At 40.6% G+C, this 26,044-nt stretch overlaps 1 protein-coding gene and 1 long non-coding RNA gene across 13 annotated transcripts in view; one reads left to right on the top strand and one right to left on the bottom strand.

The window, feature by feature from the left end:
* Positions 1–14,829, top strand: part of LOC116280632 (uncharacterized) — a 177,970-nt gene extending 163,141 nt beyond the window's left edge. For all 6 annotated transcript variants that reach the window (XR_012072602.1, XR_012072597.1, XR_012072601.1 and 3 more), the window contains one exon: positions 14,503–14,829. This is a non-coding gene — a long non-coding RNA (uncharacterized lncRNA). The remainder of the gene's footprint in view (positions 1–14,502) is intronic.
* Positions 1–26,044, bottom strand: part of ACVR1 (activin A receptor type 1) — a 198,258-nt gene that overhangs the window by 61,508 nt on the left and 110,706 nt on the right. For 5 of the 7 annotated variants that reach the window (XM_072960991.1, XM_072960987.1, XM_072960992.1 and 2 more), the window contains exon 2: positions 5,515–5,812. The exons of 1 other annotated variant lie outside the window; for it this stretch is intronic. The gene's annotated coding sequence lies outside the window, so the exon portion shown is untranslated. The remainder of the gene's footprint in view (positions 1–5,514; positions 5,813–26,044) is intronic. One more of the 7 variants, XM_072960990.1, reaches the window with a different exon arrangement.

Here is a 26,044-nt window from a genome sequence, read left to right on the forward strand (position 1 = left end):
GTCTCATCTAACAAAATTAAAAGTATTCCTCCTCCAAATATCATCTAAAAGATAATCAGTGTCTAAATCTGCCAACTTTCAACAACTATAAACATCCCCTACTTCTCCCCCCCGAAATTAAGAGGAGAATGGGGATAGCATATCAAAAAGGAATTGTTTTTATCGCTTTGCAGTTATCATAGTTAGTGGCGCAGTGTTAGGATTGTGGCGGTGTTGAGAATGCTGTGTGAATCCCATGGAAGACAGCAAATGAGTAACTATGGTGTATTCAAATTCTATCGTCCCCTGCTATTGCAGAGAACCAGAACTCTCTGTGTAGACTAAAGGAGTTAGAGATGTGATATAGAAAAGGTTAAGTAAGAACCTTATAAACTGATGAACTCATGGAGTATCTATTATTCTCTGTCCACTAAAAAGGCCTCGAAACTATGACCTACCCAAAAGCAGTGAACATTCCCAATGCCCAGACTTGGGGTAAAACTACTATTTCCCAGTAAAAGAAAAAGAACAATTTGAATTGAACCATGAAGATGCCATCACCAAATCTAGCCAGTGGAAAATTAGACATCAAACAGCTGCATTCTTCAACAGATAAATGGCAAAGAAAGGAAAGGGTTGGAGGGAGAACCTGAGGGTTAAGACACTTCAAAGACATAAAAAGATGTGCAAGACTGAACTATGGTGCCTAGTTGTACACACGCAGGTGATAAAACTGCAGTGAAGCAATTACTATAGAAGTGAGGAAAGTGGTTACCTCTGGAGAAAGACAGGGACTATGACAGGCATGGAACAAGGCAAGGGGCTCGAGGGAGACCGCTAATATTCATTCGGTCTCTTTACCTGTGTGGTGGTCACAAAAAATATTCACCTTCTAAAAATTAAATAACCTATGTGTACATTGTGTGATAGCCATATCTGTGTTTTATTTCACAATAAAAAGGTAAAAAGGAGAAAACTAAAGAGGAATGTGTTGTTCAAAAAAAGCTGCAGACTAACACGCACACGCACATGCACACATTCTTTGAGGAAGTTACAACATTGCATATCTCATAGACATGCAAAAATTTGCTCAGGTTTGTGTTACAAGTAAGTTTACATAATAACTCTCTGAAATGTCAAATGTTTTTTACCTTCTAACAAGAAAATTGTTTTTTCAAGCTCTAAGTTAACTAATTTTCATAGAGAAATAGGCATATTGCCTAATCATTATCAGAAATCTGATATTAAAATAAAAGTAATACAACAGCTTATGATAAACTGTTCCTTCCTCTCTCCTACTTCAATTATATAAGTTTTATGAGTCAAGGAGATAGAAAAATTGTAGAGTCCAGAGATGAATGTTTTCCAAACACCATGCAACATTCTCATCAAATAAGAAAAATTAACATCACAAAGATGTGAAGCTTTCCTCATAAAATTTATCTGTACATTTAACACAATCCTAATAATCGTATTAACAGGTTTTCTTCTTAGGGGGGAGGGAGTGGTAACAAGATATGATCATTTGAAAGCTGATATATTTTTTAAAAACCACACACACACAAATTAATATGAAAATTCAGTAAACTGGAACTTTAAAGTTCTGTAAAGGGGAACTTAAAGTAAGTATGAAAATTTAGTTAAATGAAACTACCCCAACAAAAGAGGGAAAAAAACATATTAAGTGCCAAGAGTTTAAAAAAAACAGTGTGATCCTGGTATACACATAGGCAGAGAAATCAATGAAACTAAATGGATATCCTAGAAATAGAGCACAGTGTATACGGAATTTATAATACAAAATAAATCAAAAAAGAAAATTTGGAACTATTCAGTAAAATTGAAATGACTAGTCAATGTGATGGACACAGCTTATTTTCCACTAAAGCTCCTTCTCGGCTTCTTCCTGGGCACATGCTGACCAGCACTGCATTCCCCACCCTCCTTCACAACCAGATGTGCCCACATGACTAAGTTCTCACCAATGGAAGTAGAACTGACATGTGATCACTTGCTCTGGACTTTCTCCTTCGTCCTTCACACTGAGGGAACACAGATACGGTAGCAACCCAGCGACAACCACCCAGACAACTACAGTGACAATTACTGGAGCAACGGGACAGAAGGAACCTGAGTCTCAAAAGACCACAGGACACGGGCAGGTCTGCTGACCTGCTGTGCTCACAGTGGAACTGTTAGGTGAGGAAAAAATCAACATCTCTGTTCTTTGAACCATAGCATATTTCAGTCCCTTGGTTACAGCAGCTCAGCCTTACCCTAATTAATAGAGCACCTAGAGAAAAATTAAGTTGGATTCATACCCAACATTCCAGATGGATCAAAGATTTAAGTCTAAAAAAAGAACCACATGACACTACCAGGAACCACGCGGTAAGTTTTTAACTCTAAGAATGGAAAAGGTCTTTTAACTGTGACACAAAACCCTGAAGCCACAAAAAGTTTGGTTATATATTTCTCTCTATATTTTAAAACATCTTTCATTGACTGTCTCTGCCACCAGAATACAAGCTCCATGGAGCAAGAATTGTGATCTGCTTTTTTCATTATTTGTACAAACCTACTGCCTAGAACAAATGCTTAATGCATAAGGGGTAAGCAATAAATATTTGCTGAGTGAATTGGTAAATTTAAGTATATAAAATCTTAAATAATGTACACAGCTAAGTAATTATTTTTATACAAATGATCAAATATAAATATGTCACAAGGAGGGGGGTGTGTGTGCTAATTTTGTTAATGCAAAGGAGTGCCTATGAACAGATAATAAGAAAATCAATAACCCAATAGGAAAACAAAGAACAGTAACAAAGAACAGAACAGGAAATACAAATGGCCTTTAAACTTATAAAAAGATGCTGGATGTCAATCGAAATAAGCAAAAACACAAATTAACGCTACATTAAACTGTCATTTTTCACTTATTGATTTGGCAAAGAAGAAAACCTATTAGTCTGACAATTATACTGTGATTGGCAAGGGTATGAGGAAGCAGGGTTCTCATCCATTGCTGGTGGAATCTAAAACTTTGCAAGCTCTATGGACAGAGCACATTGGCAATAAATTTTTATCCAAATTAAAATGTGATATCCTTTGACCCTGCAATTCCACTACAAGAAATACATCCTACAGATATGCTCACAAACATGTATAAAATGATATATGTATAAGGTTATTCCCTACAGCCTTGTTCATGATAATAAAACTGGAAATGATCTGTATGGCCGTAAGTATAGTATGGGTTAAATAAATTACAGCCCATCTCTACAGTAGAATGGTAGGCATCCATTAAAAAACAATGTAGTATTAATATGAAAAACTTTCAAGAAACATTATTTCAATGAAAAAAGCACAGAAGAGTGTATGTTGTTACCATCTGGGGGAAAAAAAAGAAATGGCAATAATCTTTGGATTACGTGCTGGCATGTTACATATGCCTGAAATCTCTGAAAGAATACATAAGAAGCTGATAACAACAAGAAGTTGTCCCTAGGGAGGGTAACTGGGCACTTGGGAGACTTACTTTTCACTCTTTTGTAGCTTTTCAATCTTATAAACATTGATTACAGCATTCTCTTTTAAAAAACAAATATTTTATAAAATAACAACAATACAAATATTCATTCTCAGCCCCAGATATCGGAAAACTTGTCTGATGATTCTCACTGTCAAGTACACTAGGAAGCTATCAAGCTGAACAATTTTAACCCTGTTTCATAATTAAGAATCACAAGGTTAGCAATTAACAAATACCATCATCTCCTCCTCTTCCCTCAACTATATATGCAAAATATAGTCATTCTCTTAATTCCATCCCTGTTATTCATTACTTCCTCTTGAAACTCATTCAACCTCATCCTACCTTAAGTGGGCATGAAAATATCTCAAAATGCTCCAAGGATGCTAGCCAGAACTAACAACTATGCTCATCTATTAACACAGCTGAGCGCCAAGGAAGTTCCTTCTAGGCCCCCAGAAGATGAGAACTTGACATAACTGACACCTTGTCAACAGCCCAAAGCTGTGCAGCATCTGCTTTAGAAAATAAAAACTCACATCCAAATAAAAGTCCAATGTCAACAGTCATAGCTTCTGTTTCTTCCCTAATGTGAAGGTCTCCCCTCCCTCCTCCCCGCATCTCCCTTTAAATTACAGGCTAACCCCTCACTTGAGGACTGGTTGTTATTACGTTGCAGCCATATAAGGAACACTGAGCAGTCATTACTTACACCGAGATTCTGCTTAAAAGGGAAAACTCTGCTTAAACACAAAAACGTCCACAACACAGCAGCAGAAGGAAAAAGCAAGCTGTAAAACTCAGTGTTCAGTCACATTCCATCAATTTTTTAAACATAATTAATATCCATATTTTGTGTGTCCATGAAAATATTTGTATGTGAAAAATTGTGTTCCAAATTATTGGCTATAGGTAAAAGAAGGAAAGGCGGAAAATTCATCTTTATACTGTTTTGTACTATTTGAAACCAAATAATCAAAAATAAACTTTTACATAAAAGAATAAAGTTTTTAAAAGAATAAATTAGACTTTTCTTTAAAAAGAAAGCAGTTGACAGCTACTAGAGACTTCCTCCAAAAGTTCTGAACCTAAGAAAGCGGCAGAGACCTCCTGCTTCTGTGTCTATGGACAAGTTTCAAAGCACATCCGGGCAATCTGGACATTTAACACAGAGACACACTCACCAACATTGAGCATTTCAGGCCTTCCCTCATAGAAATAGGCTCTATTCTAAAGCTGACTTTTGTATTACCAGCATAGCTTAACACAACTTCAATAGCATTTCATCCTGAGAGTGAGACTTCTTACATAGGTTTCAAAGTACTCCAAGGAAGCATACTATGAAAATGTAGTTCTGGGAAAGGTAAAAGTATGGAGACAATAAAAAGATCAGGGGTTGCCAGGGAGTAGGTGGGGGGAGGGATTAACAGGCAGAGCACAGGATTTTTAGGGCAGCGAAACTTTTCTGTAGGAAACTGTAATGCTGCATATATTATACATTTGTCCAAACCCACGGAAAGTACAAGGACAAGAGCAAATCCTAGTGTAAACTATGGGCTTTGGCTGACAATGATGTGTCACTGTGGGTTCCACTACTGTAACAACTGGACCACTCTGCTGGGGGAGACCGCGAGTCTGGGACAGGTTGCGGAGGGGAGGGAATCTGTGAGAAGAATTCTCTGTACTTTCTGCTCAGTTTTGCTGTGAACGTAAAGCTGTTCTAAAACACAGTCAATTTAAAAAGAAAGAAAAAAATATATAGTGACTCTATAAGGTGAAAAGAATGGCAGAAGTATTTAATATGTAGGGAAATGCGGGTAGTATCTAAACAACTTAGCCAGAGTTAAAAGATAACTGAGCAGTTCCACCAAAAAAAAAAAAAAAAAAAAAGCCTACCTTGGAGGTAATGCAAGAATAAAGGAACTTTATGGCTCGATCCTAACTTTCTTATATTGGATTCATATAAACCGACAAAATGATCACTGTGGCTAAGAATTTACCGTGTAGGTTTGGTCTCTGCCAAAGCACTAAAAGAGGCGGTTTGTTGCGAGGGCTCTACTGCCGGCTCCGGCAACGCCGCTCTGAGCGCTCCCGGGTAAAGGCTGACTCGGCTACCTTAGCGCTGGCTCCGGGGCATCTCTCCCAGCTGTCCTGCCAGCAGCCGCTCTGCCCCGGGGCTCCGCTCACTCGCTGGCTGGAGCCTCGGCGGTGGGAGAGCGCTGGCGCCCGGGGTCTCCGGGAACGGGACGTTCTCCAGTAGCTCTCGCTGGCGGCGGGACACTCACAAGTGGCTCAGGGCTGCAGAAGGAAAGGAGAAAGAAAACCAGCTAAGCAGAAGAAAATCCTGTAGTTGTGAATGGCTGGCTAAAGGCAGTGCACACTTGACGAGGCTCTCAACTGGGACCATGAAACGAAGGCGGATTTACATCAATCGAAGCCAGGGTGGAAAGGGTTGGAAACAGACACGCAGTATGCTGAAGTCATAGGTCCATACTGGTCTTTAAATATTGTTCTAAATGACACAAAACCCAGTAGAATCTGCAGTTGGTAAATTTCAAAATCAATTCCTTTCAAGTTCATATACCAGGTACTCCAGCCCATTACAAAAACAAAACAAACCAAAACAAACAACAAAAAAATGGCTTTGCCTATATTAATTATTACATGTACCTGGGAAAAACAAAGTTCAAGCAGTCCACAAGTATAGAACGAAAGTTTCACTCCAGACTCCCAGCTGCTCCCAGAGACATGCATGTACCAGAGTAACCAGGTTCTTGTGTAGCTACCCAGATATAATCTGGTTTGGGTCCATTTGCAACCACCATTCTCAGTAATAGAGATCTAGTTCAAAGACTCATAAAACAATGGTGGGGTTTGGAACACAGAGCGGAAGGCAAGGGGGCTCGAGATAACTATCAAAAAAACAAAAAACCACCCAAGCTCCCTTTTCCTTTAGGAAGACTTTAGAAACATCAACATTTGCCAAAGGAAGAGGAAATTTTTATTAGAACCAAACTTTCCCATTCAAATAGTTAAGTAACACAAAACATTGAAAAACTTACTACTTTCAGAAAATAGCACCTTTTTTTTAATTTCAAGGAACACTTTACCAAGAAAACTTTCATGTAAATAAATTTAAGCAGAAAATAAACCCAAAATACAGCATTCCTCAATAATTATTTGGAAGGAAAATCACATCAACCTTGAAATTCAAGGGAAATGCTTTACAAATAATATCAAAACTTACCTCACTTCAGTTTAAATTGAGGCTGTCAACCAATTTGAAAAGAGAATCAATTGTAGAATAGATAAACAAGATTACACTGTATAGCACAGGGAAATATACACAAAATGTTATGATAAATCACAGAGAAAAAAATGTGACAATGAGTGTGTGTATGTCCATGAATGACTGAAAAATTGAGCTGAACACTGGAATTTGACACAACACTGTAAAATGATTATGAATCAATAAAAAATGTAAAAAAAAAAGAAAAGAGAATCAAGAATGTAAAAATAAGACGCAAAAAATAAGACACTAAAAATAAGACACACAAAAATATCCCCCCGTAGAAAGGTCAACCAGAAATTTGACATTTTCAGCAATCATTTAGTGAAGATAAAGAGTAATGATCCATTTCTAGAATGGACATCCTTAAAAACAAACTCTTTGGCTAAGCAGCATGCACAAACCTTGAGTTTCAGAACAAACAGTTGAAATACTGATATTTTCCAAGATGCTGGGGCCAGGGAAGTTTGGCAGTTTCACACTGAAGTGCCTTCCTGTCTGCCAAAGATTCACTGCGTTTTAAAAGGGGGCCAGCACTCGGCTGCCCTGTGTAGGGCCAGCTGTGTCTTCAAGTTTTAGGGACTGTTTAGGGGGGAGCTTTAGATAGCAAGAAAATAGAGAAATGCTAGTGCATAGTTCTTTTAAAATGATTCTTTTTTCAAATGAGAGTTTTTTTAAATTACAAAGGTACTTCTAATTTCCCTTCCAACTTCTCAGCCCTATCACCGTTCCTGCAGGGAATTCCTTCAAGACTGTGCTCAGACTTTCCTGCCTCGGTTCAGCCTGCCCTAATGACTCTCACACTTTCCAGATCTTTCCATTCTAATTCCTCTGGTAGTTATAGCCTATATGACTCAATTCTATAGGACCTGGCACTTAATCATCTGCCTTAAATTTAAATTGAATTTGTCTTAAAAAAAAAATTTTTTTTTAAGTAGGTAAGGATCAAATACTATGCTTCTGCAATAGCCTTTTTTCATTGTACCTAGCATATAGTTGGTGCTCAAGAGTTACTGGATAAAAATCAAGTCTTCAAATTAAGGATAATTTAGTACTTGTTTTAAAATTTATCAGGCTCTCAATAATTCATGAACTGAAGTCAAAACTGTGGTGTACTATAAAGAAGAGCAGGTCAGTAAAATGAGAGCAAAGATGGAAAGCAAATTCTAAATACTTAATTCTTCCCACATTCTACCCAGGACCCATCTCCGCACAAACACACTTCATGCCAATAAGCAAGACTGACAGATCCTGAAAGGCAGTGGAAAGGGGCTGTGCTCAAAACCCCAAGAGTGATTTAAAAAGTGAAAACAAACAAAAAGAGGCATGTGCACCAATTAAAATCAGTGCTGTAAGATAAATTCCTACACAGGTCTTCTTTGAATTATGATGCAGTTACACCCCAATAAACACATTGTAAATTGAAATTATCATTAAGCTGAAAAATGCATGCACTACGCCTTACCTACCAAACATCATAGCTGAGCCCAGCCTACCTTAAACTTGCTCAGAACACTTATATCAGCCTAGAGTTGGGCAAAGCCATCTAACACAAAGCCTAATTTATAACACAGTGCTGACTGTCTCATGTACTTTACTGAATACTGTACAGAAAGCAAAAAACAGCATAGCTGTAAGTGTACTGTTATTGACCCTTGTGATCGAGTGGTCACCTGGGAGCCGCCGCTGCCCAGCCTCATGAGAGAGGATCGTACTGCATGTTGTTAACCTGGGAAAAGGTCAAAATTCACAATTCAAAGTCCAGTTTCTACTGAATGCGTATCCCTTTTGCCTCATCTTGTGTAAGTCAGAGACCATGTGCATATGGCGAACTGTGGCAACATGTCACAAAACTTTCATTGAGCTGAGTTTTTTCCAAAACCTGAGCCAGTTTATTTGTTCAGCTATGGAGGCTTAATTATTGGCAAGTATCTTGCCACGTGAAAATCTTACCCTTAAAGGTCAGAGGCAAACTTCTGTGAAGTGGTGGCAAGAGAGTGTGAGGAAGTGGAAAACGAGAAATCCAAAAAAATGTTCTAACTGCAACTTCAGGCTTATCATAGTAATATCTTTTTCTTTAATTCAATTTAAGAGAATATGCATAGTTCCTTAAAGGCCGTTGTAATAAGATGGGACTGAGTCACAGGCAAGAATAAAAGGTACTTAAAATCAAACATGTTCTTAGCAGTCAATACAGCAGCTAAGCAACAGGGAAAAAAATCAGGGCAAGTTTTCTCAACTTTTTAATTATAACTATATCCTTGGCTTCTAGAAACTGTGGTTTCTAAACATTACAAATGCTCACCTTTTCAAGACATCATCCCTTGTATAGTGGTGGATGTTAAACAGACTTACTGTGGTGATCATTTTGCAATATACACAAATACTGAATCACTAAATTGTTTACCTGAAACTAATATAATGTTAAATGTCAATTATACCTGAATTTAAAAAACAAAAAAAGAAAAAAGACATCATCCCATATCCTCCCCATCTACTTACCCAGCCTCATAACCCAAATAAACCATGCTGTTATCTTGCTTTAGAATTACTGTTAGCTGAAATTACTTTAAGCAGCATATGGTGGCAAGATCATGGACTTAGGAAAAAGCCAAACCCGGTTTTCCAATCTGTTAAATGTGATCTTACACAAATCATTTAATCTTTGTTCATTTCAGTTTCCTTTGCCATGAAACAAGGTTAATATCTCACATCTTTAAGAGTTAATAATAATGCCACCTTGTCATTTAGTGAGCCCTTAGTTCCAAAACTGTGCTAACTACATACCTGCATTATCTAATTTAATCCTAATAACACAAAAATGGAGAGGTGGATATTAGGATTCCCATTTGAAAGATAAGAGAACAGTGTTAGAGGTTAAGTAAAACTGTCCAAGATCATACTTCTATAATACGTGACAAAACCAGTCAACCCACGTTCTGCTGACTCCAAAATCTGTGTTTTAATTACCAGTAAGTATAATTGTATCCTGACTATTTGTAAGAACTGAATTGAGTGCTTATAGTAGATATTCTTAGTATCCTTTCCTGTCTCCTACCCCTTAAAATAATAGAAATGCTAAAGCAGCAGGGTAGAAAGACACAAAGCAAGTCCATTCCAGAAAACAACACAAATCATCCACATGACACTACAACTGTCCTCTTGTTTTGGCTCTAAAGTAACATCTCTATAACCAAGTGTATAAATGTCAAGTATCCTTGAAAAAGAATCTACTCTAGACATTTGAACACCTGGACAAGACAGGTATCACCTACTAGTAATTCTGAAGACAGGTAACAGAGATATCAACTGGTTGCCAAGATTCCCAGTCTCCCAGTGGGAAAAAAATAGGTCACGTGCCCTAGACAACTGATAAGCTCGGGGACACCACAGAGCTCAAAGAACAAGGAGGCCCTCACAAGGTGAGCAAAGACAAATGCTGGCTGAATCCGGAAGTACAAAGAGCACAAGGATACAGCAAGTTCCCTTCTCCAGCTGTTTCTAAATTCCCCGTAGATCGCAAGCTTTGGAATGTGGGAATGAGAAATGGGAATTTCCAAGAATTTCTCCAAAATTTTCCAGATTAAAAGTTATTTAAAAAAATACTTCAAACATCCTCTACTCATTATTATGGACATCTAAAAAAGTGTTAAATAAAACTTAATAGTATTTACAAAGAATTGTAGCCGATAACAAACATTCAAATGCTGGAGAATATCAGTGAGCATTATTGGGTAGTATTCCCATAGCAAGCCAAATCCAGGCCACGGTCTGTTTTGGTAAATAAAAGTTTTATTGGAACAAGCCCACTTGTTCATTTTATATATAGTCTATGGCTGCTTTCACACTAAACAGCAGAATTGATAGTTGCGACAGAGTCCAAATAGCTTGCAAAGCCTGAAATATTTACTGTCTGGCCCTTTGAAGAAAAAGTTTGTTGATCCCTCTAGTAACCTGTATTTGGATCTATGAGGAAGGTTAACAGCGCTACACAGAAACTGCCATGTTGAAACTGCCATTTTTAAGGCTGATTTTGCTTTGAAAATGTATTTCTTGGAATACCACTCACAGGATTTGTATACAGTATGCCACGCATATACATTTGTATTTATTTTATCTACAAGGATGACTCACCAGTAGCAGCAGACAGGGCCATGGACACACATTTATAACACAGCAGCAGCAAGCAGCAATCATGACCAGTTCTCTCCTCTGCGCTCCTATCTTGTCCTAGCTCTGGGAAATGTCAGTCTTACCCTTCAGCTCCACAGGTTAGCTTTCAACTTGACATCAGCAGATTCCTTCCATCAACTAACGTTTCTGTTCATTGTTTTAATTCTCACAGAAGAATTAACACTTACCCCATTTACCTTTTTTCTTAACTGATTTTGGCGGGTGGGTGGGGAGGGATTTGGAAAAACATAAATTTCCCAAGAAATCCTGGGCAGGAATTCTGCCAGGAAAACACTAGTCTCTTCCTGTGTATATTTAGATACTACACAGGGCTCAAACTCACTAGAAAAAGAGATGAGGAGAAGAGGCAGGCATGGGGATCAAGTCTCCAGGATGTTTTAAGGAAAAGATTAAGGTCTGTTTTAAAGCCATGGGAGAAGACCAACCAAAGTGGCGACAGGGTGAAGGCGAGATTTCCTATGCTTTGGCACCTGATATGGATTAAAGGTCCAAATATGAGAGTACCTTTCTGCTCCAGAATTTAAATTATAATTTGGCTGAGTATCCACTGTGGACTATGACATGAGTGAGTGCAATTAAGTACCAGACCATAGTTCTGAAGATAACCTGATTGTAACTTATAACCTCAAACATCCTCATCCGAAGTGGTTTGGGGCCCATCAAATTCCCATTTCTCTGTCCAGCCAAAGGCTTATTTATTTGTGCCAGAAACATGAAGCACAAGGATCATGATAAAACTCAAGAGAACAAAGGCAGTGGGAAGTAGTAGCAGCAAGAGGGTCCTGGGTTGAAGCCCAGCCCTGCCCATCACCACACAGGTAGTCCTGGGCCAGCTGTCTGAGCCGCAGTCTCTCACAGGCAAAATGGGCGTCATGACTTCCTTGCCGAGTTGCCATATGGGACATACACAGCATATGGTGGGTGGTAATAAATGATAGCTATTATTATAAATTTAATACTTAAGGAGCAGGTGTAAGAAGAGGAAACAGTGAGTAAGACTGAGACTCACAAAGGTTGAATTAATCGGTTGAATCATATGAAAGTGCCAAGATTTGACCATTTTGACCCATAAAAAATTGTAACTTTAAAATAAATATTATAAAGAAATCCTGAAAGGAAAGCACATGAAAGACTAATATCCCATACTCATTCCCCTACTGGTGGCAGCTTAGAAGAAGCCCAGACACCAGACGAGAAGGCTACAGACTAAAATAGAATACACCTTCACCAACTCCTCACTAGACAGGAGGTGTGACTTCAGGGAAGAGAAGATTCAACAGAGACAGACAGACAAAGAAACACAAACACACACGTATACACACACACCTCACTGACAGGTAGCTCAGTAACTCACTCGTCCTCCCTCTTCCTTCTCTATCCCTGCTCTCTGCTTTTCTCTCCTCATTTCTTTCCCCATACAAGGCCCAAAGCTGGCTTGTTAACTATTTTGGGAAGGAAACAGAAGCAGCATTTTTGGTCCACTGATGTTACCAACTGCATGGCAAGCCTTTCTGCAGGCCCTGGAGAGCAGCTGGTAGCTCAGTAAGAAATCCACTGGATCCATCACATTTCCCCCCTCATTTTTCTATCTTCCCTTCATACTACAGGTGTTACTTTTCTCAAATTCTGTTAGTCTTTCCCTAGTTAATGGTTCTGTGGTTGATTCACAGAGTCATGTCAATTCCTGGATGAGATCTGAGTTTCAAGACACCGAACTCGTCCAATCCCAAGCAGCTCTATTCCAGCAATGTCTAAGTCTCCAAAAAGGGCTGAGTGAGGAATCAGAGCACCCTGAGTAGACAGGGATTAAGAACAGGCAGAGGTAAAAGAAGTAACTTGTCTTTCTTCCATCCCCTCAATGCACTATTCTCTAAACAGGGCCAGGCTTCACTGGTAATCAGATCATCTTTCTCTGTTGGGCCCCGCTTTTGCATATGTAAACCCCATTTTTGCAGAACTTCCGTGCTCCCCATTTCAGTGAGACATACACATTTTATCTGCTGTAACGTGGTAATCCTTGATGATTACCCCTATATGTGATGCTACGGAGGCTTTCATCAGTGGATGACCTCAAAGCCCTTTTTACAGAGTTTGCAGGATGCCACCCACCTGGGTCGGAACCAGATTTTCTAGTTTTCTAATGGGGTGTTTGTTTCTCCAAAGCTTCACTCTGGGGTTCCTTGTCTGTATACCTTTACTAGACAGATATTAGCAAAGCTTCAACAGGGAGCTTCTTGAAAGTAGGGACTCTGTATATCCAACCTCCTGCTGTATCTCCAATGCCTGGTCCAGTATCACACCAGGCTTATTTAATTATCTGTGAAATGAATGAAGCTTAAAATTATAGAAAAATGAGAAGTTTTAACAATTTCAAGCTCATAAACTTGCTAAGTAAAATGTCTCAAGCACTAAATGGCTAAGTTTCTACCCTAGACATAAATTCAGAACAGCACAAAATGTACCAAGTCTTATTTGACAGGAACAGGTTAACACAAACATAAAGAAACTTGTAATGAATTGTACTGTAAAAAACTATAATGGAAAAGAATTTTTTTAAAAAACAGATACATACATATATATGTATAACTGAATCACTTTGCTGTACAACTGAAAAAAATATTGTAAATCAACTATACTTCAATAAAAATTATAGAAAAATTACTGTTTTGTATAAGCAGTCTTCATTTTAGAATGGCAGTAAGTTTTCCTAGTACATTTATTAACCAAACAACTACTCCAAATTAAGGTTAAGTTTTTCAGAACCATATCTATAGAAATTTCTAGAAACATTGTGGGGGGCAGCTTTTACAACAGAGAGGTACCCAAATAAATGAACAGAGAACTAACGCTTTTAAAAACCATTCTTTCAGTGCCCTCTTGCAAATATTCACATCAGTTATCAACCTAAATGAAGTTTTAACCAGATCATTCTCCCTAATTAAGGTTCAACAAGAATAAACTGAATAAAAGGCAACCGACATTCTTTTTCTAATTGTTCAGTTTAGTGTATTGTTTGTCCACAGGCATATAGGCATGTCCAAGGCTAGGCGGGAAACTGCTTGCCCCTGTGCGGACAGAACAAGGAAATAAACAAAAAAAGACCCAGTATAGTTTAAAAAATATTAAAAGTAAACAATATTTTTCATGGCTTTGTTTTCTTATTGCTGTTATTGTGTGCTGTGTGTATGTGTATTACATTTCCATAATTATGCCAAACAAGCTATGCATATTGTAAGTAGTTGCAAGACCTGTAATAAGTTATCTGAAAAACTAACATGCAAGCTTACTGAAGAGAAAAATAGCCTCTTATTCATCACTTAACTTTATAATAATTGGGTACCATCCCTTCCACACTACACAGTCAACAAATATTTGCTGACTGATGAACAATGAGATTAACCTAAAGTAAGATTAAAGTCAAGAATCCAGGGAACTCTGGGTCTACCAGTGACTGAGAAGCCTTGAACATTAGATTTCTTCAAACTCTGCTCTATCATCTCCACAGGATCATTGCAGGGAATCATCAGGCACAGTGGAGAAAACGCCGCCCTGATGAGCAAGATACACCCCTGCACCCCTGACACCGGGAGGCACCTGTGTCCTCTGGCATCCGTTTTTCCTAACTAGAAATGAAGAGTGGTGGCCCAAGCTGCACAGTTTCCTTCTTCCTCAGAGATTCTCTGTTTAGATACTTCTTTTACAACTGCTAGCAGGATTCGTCAAAAATTACGTTAACAGGAAAGGTTACCCCTTTACTTAAAGATGGTTTTCCAATCTACTCCTGTACTGAGATGGCAACCAACCCACTCATTAAAAAAAATAACATCTTTCATTTAATTTAGCAATTTCATTCTTAACTCACAGAGGTTTGCTTTTAATTTAATTTGCCTACCAATAATTTGTTGGCCAAACAAAGGATAACTGAGTAAGAAAATGCACAAAAGGGAGTAGAATAACAGTGCGGGTTGCAGGGGAGGGGGTCTATCAAGAACAGTCTCTCAAGGGGCATGAGAATGCATCCAGTTCCCAAGACAAGGAGCCTGGATTAACAAAACTAAAGCCAAGGTGTCCACCTCACCCATCACACCAAATCTGATCATCTTTCTTTACGTCCAGCCTCATGCAATGGAACCACCAATGAACACTGATGACCAAGTTGGAAACTGAGGAGTTGCCTTTAAAAATCCCACCACTGTCTTTGTCCCAGCCCTTCCTGTCTCCCACCAGCAGCACTCCAACTGCCTCCTCCATGATTTCCCCTAAGTACCTGTCAACAGTGCTGCCTCTTCCTCTCCTGAGCATGTGCAGATCCCTAATTTCCAGGACCTGGCCCGAGACCTCTCCAACCTCATCCAGTCATCACCCCACAGGTACTGTGACCCTCACTACACCTTACAGCTCCCTGAGGGCACCTCTATCCTTGATCTTGTTCACCATCTGCCTGTGTACTTGTCCGCCTGAGATGTCTTTTTCCATCTGTCAATTCCTAAGCTTCAGGATCAGCTCAAGAATCACCTCTCAATGGAAATCATCCCTGAAGCCCCCAAGCCCACACCCTAAGATGTATGCATCCTCATTTGCTGTTTCCAAACTTAATTATCACGGCACCTAAAAAGTGCACTTCAATTTATTTTTTAAATTTCACTGTCTAGTGAGTCTGATTTCCTCGAAGATAAGTAATATTTTTCATTTCTCAAACATCAGGGATTATAAACAATAGGTCCTTAGTAAATGTTGATGGATGATAAAGCCTGATAAATGGATTCAAAACAGAAGCACAACCCTCCAAAAGAAGGATGAACAATAAAAATTGAGAAGTAATTATGCTAATGGAAAAAAGGAGGTAGGCCTACCAGAATCCACTTTTAGTGTTGTCATGGTTTTTAATTCAAAGGGAAAAAAAAAAAAAAACCTCCCCCAAATTCCAAGTTACAGAGTCTGAGAGAGAGCTAAAGTGTTTACTTCATACAAAAAGATAATATGTAAATTAAATGTACACACTAAGCCATAGCTTTCTACTGATTTACATATGATAAGAAGGAAGTATTCCCTACCCCAACATATTAGACCATAATCTTTTTCTAAGTTACATATATATAGAAAAGTAGCTTGAGAGCAACACTCAAATACGATGCTCACACTGTAATATTACTGGAAACTAAGATGTTGTCAGTAAAGTGTAAGAAGCGAAATGCTTCATCTCATGAGAATAATGCTAATTTTTTTCCGAGAAAATTATTCCCTCAGTGGAGCCAGGCCCCCACACGATCCCCGAGGCTTGGCTCTCACTCTCTGGCCTCCTTCCAGACGTCTTCAGTCCAGGTGCTGGGGGCCGGAGTGGGGAAAAGATGACTTCTTCTTACCATGACAAATGCTATCTTTTTAATGGTTCTCCCCCTCAACCCAATTTCCCAACCCCAACCTTTTTATACCACATAGTGGGAAGAAAAGAAAAAAATACATAAATTGTTATATAATTTAATAAGCATAGAGAAGGTAAGAGAAAGGAGCCCAGGGCCAAAATTGAGCGTTAAGGAAAACAGAAGGAAGATCCAAGGAATGAGCGCGCCTGTTATTAGCACTTGCTGGCTGGGATCACTTGAAGTTTACACATGAAATTGCTTAATGCATGAGTCATTTCAAATCACGACTGTATTGATTCACTTAATGTGTTCACGCAAACCTGCAACGAAGATGACCTAGAAGCCTTGAGACGCGAATGATTCTCCAATCAAAGTAAGGAGGGGTGGGGAGGTGGCAGACATTTGAAAAATCAAAACCATAAATAAAGTTTAGAAATTTTTAAAAATCCTGTCATTACCCCACACCTCATGGTCACGCACGCACTCTCTCCTCTCTCGCTCTCTCTCTCGCCTTCCGAGATGGCCCACACTCTGTCTATGGAGTGTGTATCTACTTTTACTTTAACCTAAACACCCCACACCTCTTGGCCTCTCTTCCTGAGACGGCCCGCATTCTGCTTATGGAATGTTTACCTCCTAAGTCGCTCTCCCTTCTGAGTGAGATGGACCTCACTCTGTCTATGGAGTGTGTGTCTCCCTGAATAAATCTACTTACACTTAAAAATAATTCTTTAATAAATAAAAATTAAAATCTTGTTGTTTTCTCATTACAAATGGGCAGGAAAATGTGAGATTTCTTAGTTTATCAAAATTAAGCATAGGTTTAAAAAAAAAAAAGGTTGAGGATTTATTTTTCTGGAGGATTCTGTGACAGGAAAGGAACACTAGTGTCAGTGGAGATGGGGATGGGGGAGGTTGGTCCAGGAACTCGGCTTCTACCCTCACTTAGTTCACAGGATAACTGGGAGCCCAAACTTCAACTTCTATTTCAATGGTCTTAGATTGAAAATCAGTCTTACATGCTGATGGTTTCTTTGGGGGACGATGAAAATGCTCTAATGTTGGATAGTGTTGACAGTTGCATAATTCTGTGGATTTACTAAAAGCTACTGAATTGTACACCACTAAAGGGTAAATCTTTGGTAGATGAACTAACTCAATAAAAAGATTATCTTTAGAAAAATCAGTCTGAAAGCTCTTACTCCTTTTTCTGTACAACTTAGACCTCGAATGTGTGCTGTGCCTGTTAATGGCATGGACATACTTTGTCTCTCATTTCATTTTGTGGAAAGAGCCCAAACTTTGGAATCAACAGTTTGGGAACTGAACCAAGGTCTGCCACTTCCAAGGCCCTGGGAACTTGAGCACATTACTGTCTGAGCCCCAGTCCCTAGCTATAAAACCAGCAGACACTACCTACCTGTCGAATGAGGAAACCGAGGATCTGCAAATCACCACCACACTCAGGCTGATGGTAACTGGCAGAAAATTAAAATGGGGTGCACTCTAAGAAAGGACATATGAGGGGTGAAGAGAAAGAAAAAGGGAAGATGCAAAAGCAGGAAGGATATGGCAAATGCAGAGTCAGGGCCACAGCCAGCTTACCTAGAATCAGGGCAAACCCCTCTGGAATCCTCTTTTTGGTTCCAATGATGCTCTGGAGTGGGGGTGCTTGGAGTGGGAGGGTGGGGAGACGGCTGTTCCCAGAGCAAGTACTGTGATCAGACTGGTTATCTATGACATTTACATCTCTGGATCCTTACTCAAGTAGTTTTATGTGAGTAACCACAAAGCAGAGACATTTTCTAAACTTTTAACCTCCTCAAGTGTCATTAAGCAATCAGTCCACTAATGGAATTATAGCCTCTTGATTTAGGTTGCTTTTAATTAGAACACATAGTTTTGCACCAGAATTCATTTTTTATACATTAGTTTTATATAATAAAACATGCCTGAAGTTGATTGTATGAGCAGTCTTTTCATCACAAGCCTCAAGATTCCATACCTGTGATTAATTTACATCAGCACAAGCTGAAACTTCAGCTTTTCCATCATTTGCAATATTGCAACTCTTCAGAAGCAACTTACCTGACAATTAATACAAACAATCTATATTTATCATCAATAACCCAAATTCCCAATTGGGCCAGAATTTCTGATGTGAATGTCTTTATCATGGCTTTAGCATCATTCTCATTTAAAATGTGCACTACTTGTCAAGCAACAATTAAAAGAAGAAAAACAAATTATATATATACATGTATATATATATATATATATATATATAATTTGTGTGTTATGTACACACATATACATATTTATTTTTTAAAAACATATAAACTTTCAGGGGACAGTACAGCTCAGGTGGTAAAGTACATGCTTAGCATGCTCGAGGTCCTGGGTTCAATCCCCAGTACCTCTATTAAGAAAATAAACAAATAAAACTAATTACCTCCACCCGCCAAAAGAAACATATAAACTTTATGCCACACGTTTCTACCCTTGAAAAGCAATTCAAGAAGAGCTAAAGAGAGGAGCAAACTGTCCTCCCCCAAGTTAGAGGCCACACCACAGCCGACTAAATTCTCTCACTCCAAGTTGCTCAAGAGACCAACGGGTTAACAAATCAGTCTTCCTCAGCAGCATGTTAAAGTGCCCGGGAGATCAGAATGAATAAAGAAAACAAAACATTAGCAATTGTCTGTTTACCATTCACACTGTCAACAATTCTGAGAAAAATTCCACTGAGTTTCAGGTCACTAAACCCTGGTCCACTTCATAAATATTTGTCTACTGATTTTGCTTTTTTACTTTTTAAATCCCAGAGGGAAATGATAATGTTCTATAAGTGTTAGAGTGGCTTAGTTTCTAAAATTGGCAGGAAGGAAAGGCTAGCTTCTGTTAGTTCTAATTTTGAAAGCATTAAGTATTGGGGGAGGGACCTCTCAGATAATAACTTTTTTTTTTTTTTTACATCTTAGTTGTCTCATGTGCGTTTCTGTTGGTTCTACCAGCACTGCTGTGCCGTCAGGTTTATTTTAAGGCGACACATTCTAGCATAAATTCAACTGAGTCTCCCAGAACTTAACAGCCAAATTTAGACTTAGACTGGCTTCCCACACCCGGCAGGTGCCCTTCCATGGCTGCTCATGCTGGACATCTGAAGAGTCGGTCAGATCCATGTCTAGAAGCCATTTTATTTTAAATATAATTTTGTATGGTGAACTTTCCCAACATACACACAACAAAAAATGTTTTAACTTCAACTTGAGAGTTTCAGTCAATGCCCAATGCCTTTGCAAAGCAAGACCCAGTAAGTAAGACAGTTTAGGGGAAAAAAGGAAAGACAGAAACATTCCACAGAGGCAGGGGCCTGTCAGGGCTGGAAGAATCTTCCACGGCTTCCATACGTGAACATGTTCTCTCTGGAGAGAGAGAAGTGGTTCCCAACTGTGGGGCTTATTATACACCAAACGTCAAGGCTGGTAAGGAAACTAGTATCTCACATACATTTACTGTCATTTCTCAAATAACTATGAATTCCTGGAGAGAGATATATATCCATGTAACATATATGATATGAATATAATCAGTTTATATACACAATGAAATATATACACAATGAAAATGGAACTACAACCTTTAGTGAAGGCTCTAGTTATTATTTTTATTTTTAGGAGATTACCAGCACTCCACGCCTTAGCCCACCCCTGGGTGTCCTCCATCACTGTCTTCTTCCTCCCCTACACGGTGGCTAAACCCCAGAACAGAGGCCGGACTGCCCTTCAGGCCCAGTCATTTGCCACCTTTAGCGCCTCAGGCACATAACTTAATGTGCCTCGTTTCCTTCATCTGCAAAATTAAGATTAAAAAGAATCGGACCTGCTTCACGGAGTAATAATCATCAGGGCAAAATGAGTGAATACAGGCCAAGCACTCAGAGCAGAACCTGACAGATGAGCGCCGCGCAAGGGCAAGCTGGTACTGAGACTGACGTTGTTGTTATTGTTGGAATCAGAATCTTGACTTTTGTGATATTCATTTCCTTGCTTTTCTTAATAGTTCTTATCATTTAACGACTTAAAAATAGTTACTTAGACTCGTCTCCGAACTCCCTCCTCTCTGGAAGAACGCAAAGGAGAGGGTGGTGCTGAACCAGCTCTAACTCTGGTCAGAGCCTCCGGACCTCAACAATGAGCAAGAAATGACTCGCAGAGCTCACGATGAACAGCAACTCTAGCTCTGCCACAGGGCAGGACTGAAAACCACTGGTAAGTCCGAGGATCCCTCAACCAGTAGTTTATTGATGGACCACAGGAAAGTCCGCACGCTGATAGCAAGTACGCAGACTCCATCCCCCAAGGCTACCTAGTGAGGAGACACTAAGAGCTAGTCACCACCACCCAGCCCACCACCTGCCGCCTTTAATGTAATACACGTACTCCTCTTCATCAGTAGGGATGCACATATGAACATCTATCAAGGACACTATGGAGCCATTCACACTATAAAATCTAAAACTGAAGCCCGAAGTGTCACATCTGGAACTCACCCAAGTCCTTCAAACATATAAAATAAACACAGTGATACCCCAACATTTAGAAAAAGACAAGCTAGCACAGTAGTGCAAGCATATGTTAAATAAAGGCCATTTAATATCTAGTACTAATCACTGAGGAATCGTATTTCCTCAGAATGGTCTCTCTAGTTTGCCAGCTAAAGAAATACTATCCTAGGAAAGGCCACATACTTTTCAAAAATGACTAAAATAAAGGCTTTATCTAGAAGAACACAGTCTGCCCGTAGACCTACTTTGCTGTCCTTAGTCACAAGAGAAGAAACTGTGCTTAAGACACTGCCACTGGATGTGGCCGGAAGTGGCCTGGGAGGGAGAGATCTGCGGTCAAGACCCTTGAAGCCACTCACAATCCACAGACATTTCCACAGGGAAACACAGGCAGCACCTACAATCTTGACTCACTGCTCTTCCCTACACATTTTATCCAACATCTTCCCTCTGCGGTCAAAACCCTCCATCTCAAGAAAGTAACCTGGGCAAGCTTCACTCCCAGCCAAGCCACCACCAGCTATTTTTGTCAAGATTCACTTCCTTCTGGCTGCTTGGACACACATCCCCTGCCCTGGCTTTGCCCCGTAGGAAGTGACGGCCACCCTCTGACAGCAGGACTTTCCTTCAGCTCTGAGTCCCCAGGCCCTGGTGCCTGACTCAGGGCAGTGTGCTGAAAATAACTGTCTCTCCTCCTCCACAGAGCCTTCCAGGATTTAAAACCAGTGTCTACTCCCAGCCCTCCCCGCCAGCATTATGACAGGTCTAGATAAAGAACACCCCACCACCTCTGCTGGATGCACGCTACAATCATGGGCAAAAAATACCACACCATTGGTTCATACAATTTGTTTCATTCCAGCTACACCCAAGAACAGCAGGAACAGACTCTGCAGCCTTAAGGAAGTTAATTCCTCAAGCTTTATGTTTCTTTCACCTGTAAAATGAGGCTACAGATACCAACTTCCTAATATATATAAAGTCTGTGGCATAAGACTTGGCACAAAGGTAAAATCCAAATATCTGTTCCCTCCCCCCATATACCACAAATTAAAAACCCAAAGTAATTTAGATTTCAAAATCACAGAAAACAGGTAGGACTAGGGCATCGGAACACCTCTCTTTTGAATTTTCATAACTGCTTTCTACACCACTGAAATAGCACTTCTTTCCTTCCCTTCTCTGGAGACCCCAGTGCTTACGTGGCTGTGAAATGGGAAAGGACCCAGATGAGGTCTCCCACATGCAGCCCTGCCTGGCCCAGGGTCCAAGCAGAGGACGAGCTCAGAGAATGCGATCAGAAAGCACACAGAGAATGAATGTAACTAAACTAAGTCTGCGCCACTCTCCAAAATGAGATTGTGTGTGTGCGCACGCGCGCGCGTGCTAAGTTTGAACACTGGAAATTCAAACATATTTGGGGGGAAACTAAAGCATTACATCCGTGACCAACGACTTCTCCTGGTTCTTAAATAGAACTATCAAACTTTAAGGATTGTAACACTTAGATACATTTTGCATAAATCAACAATTTCTATTGTCACAAACTAGCATAAATAGGTCTGGAAACTACCAGCCAACTTCATTCTGTGAGGAACCATTAAGTTTTAATCAGATGTGGTTCTGATTTTTCTGGAACAGTGAGCACTAAAAAGGACTCATCAAGGAAAGTGGGCAAAAGTGGGAAGAGGAGGAGGAGGAGGGAAGGGAGGAGGGGGAGGAGGAGGATGAGGAACAGAACAAAAGAACCGCCCCCAAGCCAGCCTTGTAGCACAGACTTCTGACTGAACACTTCTGCCCCTCTTTGCAGCTGTTGTCTCCTGCAGTTGGCACAGAGCGCTGCCAGTCTGGGACCAGCTTCCAGTGAGGACAGCATTGTTTTATTGGCTACTTAGGCAGTGCACACACCATTAATGGAGTTTTTATCTCTCCATTTTCCTGTCAGTACAGAACCAGCCAGTCTGACTCTGTTATTATCATTAAGAAAGCTTTTTTTCCCCCTCCCCACACACACTCTTTAATCCAAACAACATCTGGGAACTTCAGCCTCTATCATATAAAAGAGAAACAGATTTAGAGGGAAAGAGGGGGTGGGGGATACAGTTCCAGCCACACTGAACAACCAAATCCCACAGCCAAACTTATCTGGAGTCACCTAATATCACTGAAACACTGTTCACTTCAAAAGGCGAGGTACTTTCCACCACATTGCTTTAAACTTCCTCTAGACCTTCACAATATGGGAGGGGGAAAAGAAATCTCATTTTGACATGTAGCTTTAAAAAAAAAGGAAAATGAAAATTGTATTGCTGCTTTCCTAGAGGGGAAGTTCACTTGTGAAATAAAAGAATAATATTTAACTTACTAAAGAATGATTTTTTTCAAAAAAGAAAAAAAAGAATGACTCTGTATGAGACGTCACTAGTGAATACGTCTCCAGTGTACAAACTAGCAGGAAAAAGCTGGCGCCATTAAACCCAGAAAATATGCCCTCCTGTAACAGACAGCTGTCTCCTCTGTCCTTTAAGTGTGCTTTTTGCTTAGATCATGCTCCACGAGTCATGGAATCAATACTGGGAAATGCACAGAGCTGGCCACGCTGCAGCTTCACACAGCAGAGCCGGTTCAAGCCACATAGCTCCGCTGTCCCTTTCCGGTCCCAGGCACATGCACCTGGGGAGAGCACACACCCGCTTTCCACTTCACACTTGAGCATGCCTCGTGGGGTCCCTAATGTTGGTCCTTTCAGCATTGCTTTTACATAAGCAGAACCTAAAAGTTACAGACCTCAAATATGCAGGTGTCCAGCAATCCATCATGCCCCTCCCCACTACTCCTTTCTGAGTTTTCTAGGATGCACCAAGAGCAACTATTCTCAGACTGGAAGGGATTTACTTCTCCAGAAATGCTCATCACCACGTAGAAGACACAATCAGAACTGAGCATTTAAGGAAAGCCAAAATGTGAGTGTCAGCAAAGGTTTAATAGTTTATTTTTAATTTCTCTTTTTGTTCCATTCAGCAAAAAGAGGAGGAAATCACTGACTGTCTGAGCCACAGGCTCCCGCTCCCTGGAAGCTTTGCCTTAGAGCCCCTCACAGTCCGCTGTTAATGACAGTCTCAGTAACCTGATCCTCTCACAGTGGGAGACTTGAGTAAGCACTGGCCTCTCTCCGGTCTCGCCTTTCCATTGTCCCACCCTGCAGGGCCAGCTGTTTCTGACAGCCAAATTGCTGCGTGCTAAGCGGTGAATGCTGTCAGAGAAGGAATTTTCATTTCTATAATGCATAGGCCTCTGCGGACAAATTATCCAGCTTATGGTGCTGGCTGCAGGATGCTGCTCTGGGCTGGAAGCATGGCCAAAATGCAGCCTCTCCTCCCTTCTCCCCAGCTCCAAGCTGACAAGACTGTCACCCAAAAATGAATCTGAATGGCCACGGAGAAACAGAACACATGCTTTCAGGTAGAAACAAAATATATGTCAAGTCAAGCTGTCCGGCTACAACCTTTGATGTAAAGGCATACAGTGAAAGCTAATTGAGCTAATGTCCCACCAAAGAGCTACCTAGTATGGCATCCATTAAGACCTACTGTAATTTGATACCCCGCAGTGAGCATCCCTGAGGCATCAGCAAAATCACTGGCCCTTTGCTTCTAGGGGATGTCAGACTTACCTAGAAAACACACCCAGAACTTAGAAGGCGGTAACCATCAAGCAACAATCCAGGAATCCAGGACGTGGAAAAACAATACTCTTTCATGATAAAAAGAAAAGGCCCCCAATATGTGATTTATAGAATAATTTTGGAGAAACTGCCTCCCTGGCTTCGGTCCACACCACCCCCCTTCCAGCAACCACCCCTGACTCTGGGCTGGGGTACAGCCCCCCTGTTCTGAGTGGATGCCAGGGTAAGGGGACCAGACTAATCAGCACGCTGGATTCCACTGAGGTTGGGACGTGGCCCACGCTGGTCCAATCAGTGATTCTTGGGATTTTATAGGAATTGCTAGAAAAGAAAGTTAGGTTTTCTCACTGTACTTGAACCTCAGAGAATATGCCACAGCCACTTTGCTAACTCGACAGGGGAGCTCGCCGGAGAATGGAGCCAAAAAAACAAAAAGGAATTAGGGGGAAAAATACCTGGGTCCGAGGGACACTGGTGGAGTCCTGGGTCAGCCTGGATCTAAAACCTGCCTTACCCTAGTCTCCCTAGTATGGCAGCCGTGTGATTCTCCTCTTACTAAGGTTAACCTGGATTGTGTTTTCTGTCCCTTGCAAATGCAAGCTAACAGATGAACCACATCATTCCATCCTAAGAACACCCACTGGTGAACACAAAAGCTCATGCGATGCCTTAGCATGTAAACAAGGAAAATTTCTGCATTTTTGGTCATTTCCTATGAGAACTTACTCTTTTCTCTTCTCTCCTCTAGACTTTATACCCTAACATGAGCTAACATACACAACACATCATCTGGTCCTGACCTCCTCTGCATGGCAAGTATAAATATCTGACCCGAATTCAAGGAGAGATGAGGAAGCTAAAATCACGATCCATGTTTTCTTTTGGGGTCATAAATCTTCACATGGCCCGGCCCGTGTGGCACAGAGAAAGTGGACACTAGTTAGTGAGTTGTCCATCCACGCCATGTCAATGAAGCCAATGCAGGGAAAGGCCAGGAAACCTATGCAGTCCTGACCAGAAGGGGAGGGGGACACCTGCCCTGCGCTAAGGGCTCAGGTCGGCCAAAGTGTCAGCACCTGCAGGCTGTGAGCCGCCACGGCCCTCGCGTGCACCACGTCCTGCAACCATCCGTTTTATCATTAACCACTGTCTGGCCAGCAAGGGCAGGGTTCAGTTCAAGAACACCAGGAACTTTAAGGCAGGAGGCATATCCACAACCGCGGTGGGCCCACAGCCACTCACTAGGACTATAAATATCCTCCTGGCTGCCCGCCCGACAGCAACCACAATTCCTGCTCCCTTGTTGGTAACGGAGCTGCAGGCCTTTTCCCCCAAGAAATTCGGCACAGCCCACCAGGTATGGTGAAGACGATGAAATGTGCACACGAGCTGACTCAACGCCCTGGCAAGCCTGTTTCTCACCCCCTTCTTG

This window comes from Vicugna pacos, chromosome 5 (genome assembly GCF_048564905.1).
Source record: "Vicugna pacos chromosome 5, VicPac4, whole genome shotgun sequence".
NCBI lineage: Eukaryota > Metazoa > Chordata > Mammalia > Artiodactyla > Camelidae > Vicugna > Vicugna pacos.